We start from the raw sequence: 8,867 nt of genomic DNA, 5'->3' as shown, positions 1-8,867 counted from the left end.
TGGTTGGCGATCTAGCACGTATCACCCTCCCGCTAGGTACACATTGTGGGCCAGCCCAAGTTGCTCCTTTTTGGTTTTAGGAAAGTTCTTGGACCTTTCCAGACCAGTTTATTTCTTTTTCCTTTCGAGTTATTTCTGTTTTTTCATTTTTTTCATTTCATTTCTTTTTTCTTTTTTCTTTTTTCTTTTTACTTTATATATTTTCTTTTTTCCATGTTCGTTTTTCTTTTCTATTCTTTTTTATTTTCATTTATTTTTTCATTTATTTTTTCATTTTGATTTTCTTTTTAAATTCATGAAAATGTTTAACATTATCTGAAATTGTGAGCATTTTCCAACTTCAACAATATTGCTTTATGAAATTGTGAATATTTTTCAAATTCACAATCATGTTTGCAAATTCGTGAACATTTTATTTAATCATGAACTGTTTTAAAAAGATTGTGAACTTTTCTTTGAAACTCATGAACGTTTGAATCGGTGAATAATTTTTCAATCGACAAACATTTTTTTAAATTTGGGAACAATTTGACATTCATGAGCATTATTTGTTTGACGAATTATTTTAAAAATTAGTGGACATTTTTTGAATCGATGAACATTTTCGTAATTAAAAATCATTTTTTGTTTTTTGAACATTTTTTGAAGGTGTGAACATTTGTTTCAATTTCATGAACATTTTTGGAATATGCGAACACGTCTTTCAAAACCAAGATCATTTTTTTGAATCCACAAACATTTTATTATTTCTTTAACATTTTGTCAAAATTGATTTTTTTCTGAAATTTGGAATTTTTTATATCCTTTATTACTTTAAAGAAGAAATAAAAAAGGAAATAAAAGAAATAAGAAAACAAAATGGAAAAAGGGCACATCTCGCTCCGCGCTTGGGCAGGCCAAAAGGGCGCGCAAGGGAAGGGGATGCACACGGGCTCGATCGCCACCTCATAGCGTGCCAAATAGGAGTTCCCGGGGTCGGGTGGGGTGGGTTGTTGTTGAGCACACCTCAATTTTATATCAAGGAAATCATCAGCGGATCTAATGTTTTAAATTTTGTCTTACCGGTACAACATGCATTTCATTCACTCCATGTGTTTCTATTTAACCTCCAAAAATAATAATGTTTGTTTCTTTGTCATCACAAAAGAGTGTACGATATAGTCATATAGGCACCGATTTCGTGAAGTTTAAACTGTTCATGATATAGATGTTGCCGCTAGGAGAACACACCCATCGTCAACCATGGCAATCTAGTTATGAAGTACTACATCGGGGGCAAATAGTCCAGTGAACTATGACGCGATAATAAGTGTTAAGTTTGTAGTATATGTATTTCACACTCAACTTCGCCCAGTAATATTCACACGTAACAAACACCATTACGGCCCTGATTGGATTCTGGTTTCACAGAGCAATACCCTGTGAATTTACACCTCTTCATCCAAAGGTAGTTCTGTTGTCTATTCCCAGAATTCCTTTGCTTGCTTAGACAATGAGTTGCTTTTGCATAATGCTGATTTAGCTGGTTTAAAATTGGGGAATGATCCCATTAGTACTAATAGTAACATTAATTTTATTAAGCAAAAAGAACTTGAGAGGTTGCCCAATTTCCATAAAGACAACCCTCACATGTTCCTTCCTCCTAACATTGATGTTAATGGAGTGGATTTTCTTAGCAATAATAATGACACTGGAAAGCATCCTTCATCTTGCACTGAGAATAATTAGATAGGGAGGAAGGAGAGATCCCTTGGTTGGAGGTATCCCATCAAAGGATTAAAAAGTGTCAATCTAGATGGATGAAATCTAAATAATTTCTATGATTGGTGCTTTCTGGAATATCAGAGGCCTGAATGGCTTTGCCAAGAATACTAGAGTGCAGGAGCTCATAAAAGCTTGCTGCCCTGACTTTGTTTGCTTATCTGAGACTAAAAAAGCCAACTTCACCATACCACAACTAGATGCCATAGATACTAGAAGTGGTTTTGCTTGGAAGTGGCTGCCTGCTATTGGCACTACAGGTGGTATACTTGTGGGTGTTAAAGAGGATTGTTTTGATATTTTACAGTGTGATATTGGCACCTTTTGCATTTCCTGTATTTTGAGGTTCAAACATAGTGATACCAGGTGGAGATTAATCTCTGTGTATGGTTCTGCTTATGATGAGTTAAAACTTGATTTTCTTAATGAACTCAGTAGTGTTCTCTCTAGCTGGTTTGGTCCCACTCTAGTGGGGGGTGACTTTAACCTAGTTAGGAACACTAGTGAGAAAAATACTGGCAATATAAATCAACATTGGGTTGATCTGTTTAATGACTAGATTAACATGTTTGGGCTCATTGAGACTAAAAATGCTGGGAGGAGATTTACTTGGGCCAATAACCAAGACAATTTAATTATGGCCACTTTAGATAGAGTATTTGTTTCAGTAGATTGGGATGGGCTTTTCCCTGGGGCCGCTATCAAAGCCCTACCCAGAGTGGGGAGTGATCACACTCCTCTGGTGTTGAATACTGCCACTGGGCTCCCTGAATCTTCTTCTAAATTTTTTAGATTTGAGAAATGGTAGCTAGAAATTCCTGGTTTTGATGATGTTATTCATAAAGCCTGGAACACTGAATGTAATGCCACCAAAGCCATAGATTTTTGGCAATTTAAAATAGTATGCTCTCTCCTGAGCACTTTAATTTACTTGAAAAACCCTTCTCCGAGGAGGAAATCAAGACTGTTGTCTTTGGCTCTTATGCTGAGGGAGCACCTTGTTGGAAATATGCCCTAGAGGCAATAATAAAAGCATTATTATTATATTTCCTTGTTCGTGATAATTGTCTTTATTCATGCTATAATTGTGTTATCCGGAAATCGTAATACATGTGTGAATAACAGACACCAACATGTCCCTAGTGAGCCTCTAGTTGACTAGCTCGTTGATCAACAGATAGTCATGGTTTCCTGACTATGGACACTGGATGTCATTGATAACGAGATCACGTCATTGGGAGAATGATGTGATGGACAAGACCCAATCCTAAACATAGCACAAGATCGTATAGTTCGTTTGCTAGAGTTTTGCAATGTCAAAGTATTTTTTCCTTAGACCATGAGATCGTGTAACTCCCGGATACCGTAGGAGTGCTTTGGGTATGCCAAACGTCACAACGTAACTGGGTGACTATAAAGGTAGACTACGGGTATCTCCGAAAGTGTCTGTTGGGTGACATGGATCAAGACTGGGATTTGTCACTCCGTATGACGGAGAGGTATCACTGGGCCCACTCGGTAATGCATCATCATAATGAGCTCAGAGTGACCAAGTGTCTGGTCACAGGATCATGCATTACGGTACGAGTAAAGTGACTTGCCGGTAACGAGATTGAACGAGGTATTGGGATACCGACGATCGAATCTCGGGCAAGTAACATATCGATGGACAAAGGGAATAGCGTACGGGGTTGATAGAATCCTCGACATCGTGGTTCATCCGATGAGATCATCGTGGAGCATGTGGGAGCCAACATGGGTATCCAGATCCCGCTGTTGGTTATTGACCGGAGAGTCGTCTCGGTCATGTCTGCTTGTCTCCCGAACCCGTAGGGTCTACACACTTAAGGTTCAGTTACGCTAGGGTTGTAGGGATATGTATATGCAGTAACCCGAATGTTGTTCGGAGTCCCAGATGAGATCCCGGACGTCACGAGGAGTTCCGGAATGGTCCGGAGGTAAAGATTTATATATGGGAAGTCCTGTTTCGGGCATCGGGACAAGTTTCGGGGTTATCGGTATTGTACCGGGACCACCGGAAGGGTCCCGGGGGTCCACCGGGTGGGTCCACCTGCCCCGGGGGGCCACATGGGCTGTAAGGGGGTGCGCCTTGGCCTAATGGGCCAAGGGCACCAGCCCCACATAGGCCCATGCGCCTAGGGTTTAAGGGGACAAGAGTCCTAGGAGGGTAAGGCACCTCCTAGGTGCCTTGGGGGGGAGGGAAACCTCCCCTTGGCCGCCGGCCATAGGAGATTGGATCTCCTAGGCTGCGCACCCCCCCCCCTTGGCACCCCTATATATAGTGGGGGGAGAGGAGGGACTTCATACCTGAACGCCTCGGCCTTTGGTTGCCTCCTTCTCCCTCCCCAACACCTCCTCCACCTCCATAGTGCTTAGCGAAGCTCTGTCGGAGTACTGCAGCTCCATCAACACCACGCCGTCGTGCTGCTGCTGGTGCCATCTCCCTCAACCTCTCCTCCCTCCCTTGCTGGATCAAGAAGGAGGAGACGTGGCTGTTCCGTACGTGTGTTGAACGCGGAGGTGCCGTCCGTTCGGCGCTGGTCATCGGTGATTTGGATCACGTCGAGTACGACTACATCATCACCGTTCTTTTGAACGCTTCCGCTCGCGATCTACAAAGGTATGTAGATGCATCTAATCACTCGTTGCTAGATGAACTCCTAGATGATCTTGGTGAAACGAGTAGGAAAATTTTTGTTTTCTGCAACGTTCCCCAACAGTGGCATCATGAGCTAGGTCTATGCGTAGTTCTTCTTGCGCGAGTAGAACACAATTTGTTGTGGGCGTAGATTTGTCAACTTTCTTGCCGTTACTAGTCCTTTCTTTCTTCAGCGGTATTGTGGGATGAAGCGGCCCGGACCAACCTTACACGTACGCTTACGTGAGACCGGTTCCACCGACTAACATGCACTAGTTGCATAAGATGGCTGGCGGGTGTCTGTCTCTCCCACTTTAGTTGGAGCGGAATCGATGAACAGGGTCCTTATGAAGGGTAAATAGAAGTTGACAAATCACGTTGTGGCTTTAACGTAGGTAAGAAGACGTTCTTGCTAGAACCCTAATTCAGCCACGTAAAACTTGCAACAACAATTAGAGGACGTCTAACTTGTTTTTGCAGCAAGTGGTTTGTGATATGATATGGCCAAAGTTGTGATGAATGATGAAAGATCTATATGTGATGTATGAGATGTTCATGCTATTGTAATAGGATTCACGACTTGCATGTCGATGAGTATGACAACCGGCAGGAGCCATAGGAGTTGTCATTATTCTTTTAATGACCTGCATGTCATCGAGAAACGCCATGTAAATTACTTTACTTTATTGCTAAACGCGTTAGCCATAGTAGTAGAAGTAATAGTTGGCGAGCAACTTCATGGAGACACGATGATGGAGATCATGATGATGGAGATCATGGTGTCAAGACGGTGACAAGATGATCATGGAGCCCCAAGATGGAGATCAAAGGAGCTATGTGATATTGGCCATATCATGTCACGTTTATTATTTGATTGCATGTGATGTTTATCATGTTTTGCATCTTGTTTACTTAGAACGACGGTAGTAAATAAGATGATCCCTCACAATAAATTCAAGAAGTGTTCCCCCTAACTGTGCACCGTTGCGACAGTTCGCTGTTTCAAAACACCACGTGATGATCGGGTGTTTTATTCAGACGTTCACATACAACGGGTGTAAGACAGATTTACACATGCAAACACTTAGGTTGACTTGACGAGCCTAGCATGTACAGACATGGCCTCGGAACACAGAAGACCGAAAGGTCGAGCATGAGTCGTATAGAAGATACGATCAACATGAAGATGTTCACCGATGTTGACTAGTCCGTCTCACGTGATGATCGGACACGGTCTAGTTTAACTCGGATCATGTAATACTTAGATGACTAGAGGGATGTCTAATCTAAGTGGGAGTTCACTAATAATTTGATTAGTTGAACTTAATTATCATGAACTTAGTCTAAAATCTTTGCAATATGTCTTGTAGATCAAATGGCCAACGTAGTCCTCAACTTCAACGCGTTCCTAGAGAAAACTGAGCTGAAAGACGATGGCAGCAACTATACGGACTGGGTCCGGAACCTGAGGATCATCCTCATAGCTGCCAAGAAAGATTATGTCCTACAAGCACCGCTTGGTGACGCACCCGTTCTCCCTGCAGAACAAGATGTTATGAACGCTTGGCAGGCACGTTTCGATGACTACTCCCTCGTTCAGTGCGGCATGCTTTACAGCCTAGAGCCGGGGCTCCAAAAGCGTTTTGAGAGACATGGAGCATATGAGATGTTCGAAGAGCTGAAAATGGTTTTCCAAGCTCATGCCCGGGTCGAGAGATATGAAGTCTCCGACAAATTCTTTAGCTGTAAGATGGAGGAAAACAGTTCTGTCAGTGAGCACATACTCACTATGTCTGGGTTGCATAACCGCTTGACTCAGCTGGGAGTTAATCTCCCGGATGATGCGGTCATTGACAGAATCCTCCAGTCGCTTCCACCAAGCTACAAGAGCTTTGTGATGAACTTCAATATGCAGGGGATGGAAAAGACCATTCCTGAAGTATTCGCTATGCTGAAATCAGCAGAGGTAGAAGTCAGAAAGGAACATCAAGTGTTGATGGTCAATAAAACCACTAAGTTCAAGAAAGGCAAGGGTAAAAAGAACTTCAAGAAGGACGGCATGGAGGTTGCCGCGCCCGGCAAGCAAGCTGCTGGGAAGAAGCCAAAGAATGGACCCAAGCCCGAGACTGAGTGCTTTTATTGCAAGGGAAGCGGTCACTGGAAGCGGAACTGCCCTAAGTACTTAGCGGATAAGAAGGCCGGCAAAACAAAAGGTATATGTGATATACATGTAATTGATGTGTACCTTACTAGTGCCCGTAGTAGCTCCTGGGTATTTGATACCGGTGCAGTTGCTCACATTTGTAACTCAAAGCAGGGGCTGCGGAATAAGCAGAAACTGGCAAATGACGAGGTGACGATGCGCGTCGGGAATGGTTCCAAGGTCAATGTGATCGCCGTCGGCACGCTACCTCTGCATCTCCCTTCGGGATTAGTTTTAAACCTTAATAATTGTTATTTAGTGCCAGCTTTGAGCATGAACATTGTATCGGGATCTCGTTTAATTCGAGATGGCTACTCTTTTAAATCTGAGAATAATGGTTGTTCCATTTTTATGAGAGATATGTTTTATGGTCATGCTCCTATGGTGAATGGTTTATTCCTTATGAATCTCGAACGTGATGCTACACATATTCATAATGTGAGTACCAAAAGAAGTAAGGTTGATAATGATAGTCCCACATACTTGTGGCACTGCCGCCTTGGTCACATAGGTGTCAAACGCATGAAGAAGCTCCATGCTGATGGACTTTTAGAGTCTCTTGATTATGAATCATTTGACACGTGCGAACCATGCCTTATGGGTAAAATGACCAAGACTCCGTTCTCAGGAACAATGGAGCGAGCAACCGACTTATTGGAAATCATACATACTGATGTGTGCGGTCCAATGAGTGTTGAGGCTCGCGGTGGCTATCATTATGTTCTCACCCTCACTGATGATTTAAGTAGGTATGGGTATATCTACTTAATGAAACATAAGTCTGAAACCTTTGAAAAGTTCAAGGAATTTCAGAGTGAGGTTGAAAATCAACGTGACAGGAAAATCAAGTTTCTACGATCAGATCGTGGAGGAGAATACTTGAGTCACGAGTTTGGGGCACACTTAAGAAAATGTGGAATAGTTTCACAACTCACGCCGCCTGGAACACCTCAGCGTAATGGTGTGTCCGAATGTCGTAATCGCACACTGTTAGATATGGTGCGATCTATGATGTCTCTTACCGATTTACCGCTTTCTTTTTGGGGCTATGCTTTAGAGACTGCCGCATTCACTTTAAATAGGGCTCCGTCGAAATCCGTTGAGACGACACCGTATGAATTATGGTTTGGGAAGAAACCTAAGCTGTCGTTTCTAAAAGTTTGGGGATGCGATGCTTATGTCAAGAAACTTCAACCTGAAAAGCTCGAACCCAAATCGGAAAAATGCGTCTTCATAGGGTACCCAAAAGAAACTATTGGGTACACCTTCTACCTCAGATCCGAAGGCAAGATCTTTGTTGCCAAGAATGGGTCCTTTCTGGAGAAAGAGTTTCTCTCGAAAGAAGTAAGTGGGAGGAAAGTAGAGCTTGATGAAGTATTACCTCTTGAACCGGAAAATGGCGCAACTCAAGAAAATGTTCCTGAGGTGCCTGCACCGACTAGAGAGGAAGTTAATGAAAATGATCAAGATACTTCTGATCAAGCCCCTACTGAAATTCGAAGGTCCACAAGGACACGTTCCGCACCAGAGTGGTACGGCAACCCTGTCTTGGAAATCATGTTGTTGGACAACGGTGAACCTTCGAACTATGAAGAAGCGATGGCGGGACCAGATTCCGACAAATGGCTGGAAGCCATGAAATCCGAGATAGGATCCATGTATGAAAACAAAGTATGGACTTTGACTGACTTGCCCGTTGAGCGGCGAGCCATAGAAAATAAATGGATCTTTAAGAGGAAGACAGACGCGGATGGTAATGTGACCATCTATAAAGCTCGGCTTGTCGCTAAGGGTTATCGACAAGTTCAAGGGGTTGACTACGATGAGACTTTCTCACCGGTAGCAAAGCTGAAGTCCGTCCGAATCATGTTAGCAATTGCCGCATTCTATGATTACGAAATATGGCAAATGGACGTCAAAACGGCATTCCTTAATGGTTTCCTTAAGGAAGAATTGTATATGATGCAGCCGGAAGGTTTTGTCGATCCTAAGAATGTTGACAAAGTGTGCAAGCTCCAACGCTCGATTTATGGGCTGGTGCAAGCATCTCGGAGTTGGAACATTCGCTTTGATGACATGATCAAAGCGTTTGGGTTTACACAGACTTATGGAGAAGCCTGCGTTTACAAGAAAGTGAGTGGGAGCTCTGTAGCATTTCTCATATTATATGTAGATGACATACTTTTGATGGGAAATGATATAGAACTCTTGGACAGCATCAAGGCCTACTTGAATAAAAGTTTT

The sequence above is a fragment of the Triticum dicoccoides genome, chromosome 3B (assembly GCF_002162155.2).
Source record: "Triticum dicoccoides isolate Atlit2015 ecotype Zavitan chromosome 3B, WEW_v2.0, whole genome shotgun sequence".
Taxonomy (NCBI): domain Eukaryota; kingdom Viridiplantae; phylum Streptophyta; class Magnoliopsida; order Poales; family Poaceae; genus Triticum; species Triticum dicoccoides.
This window is presented reverse-complemented; position numbering follows the sequence as displayed.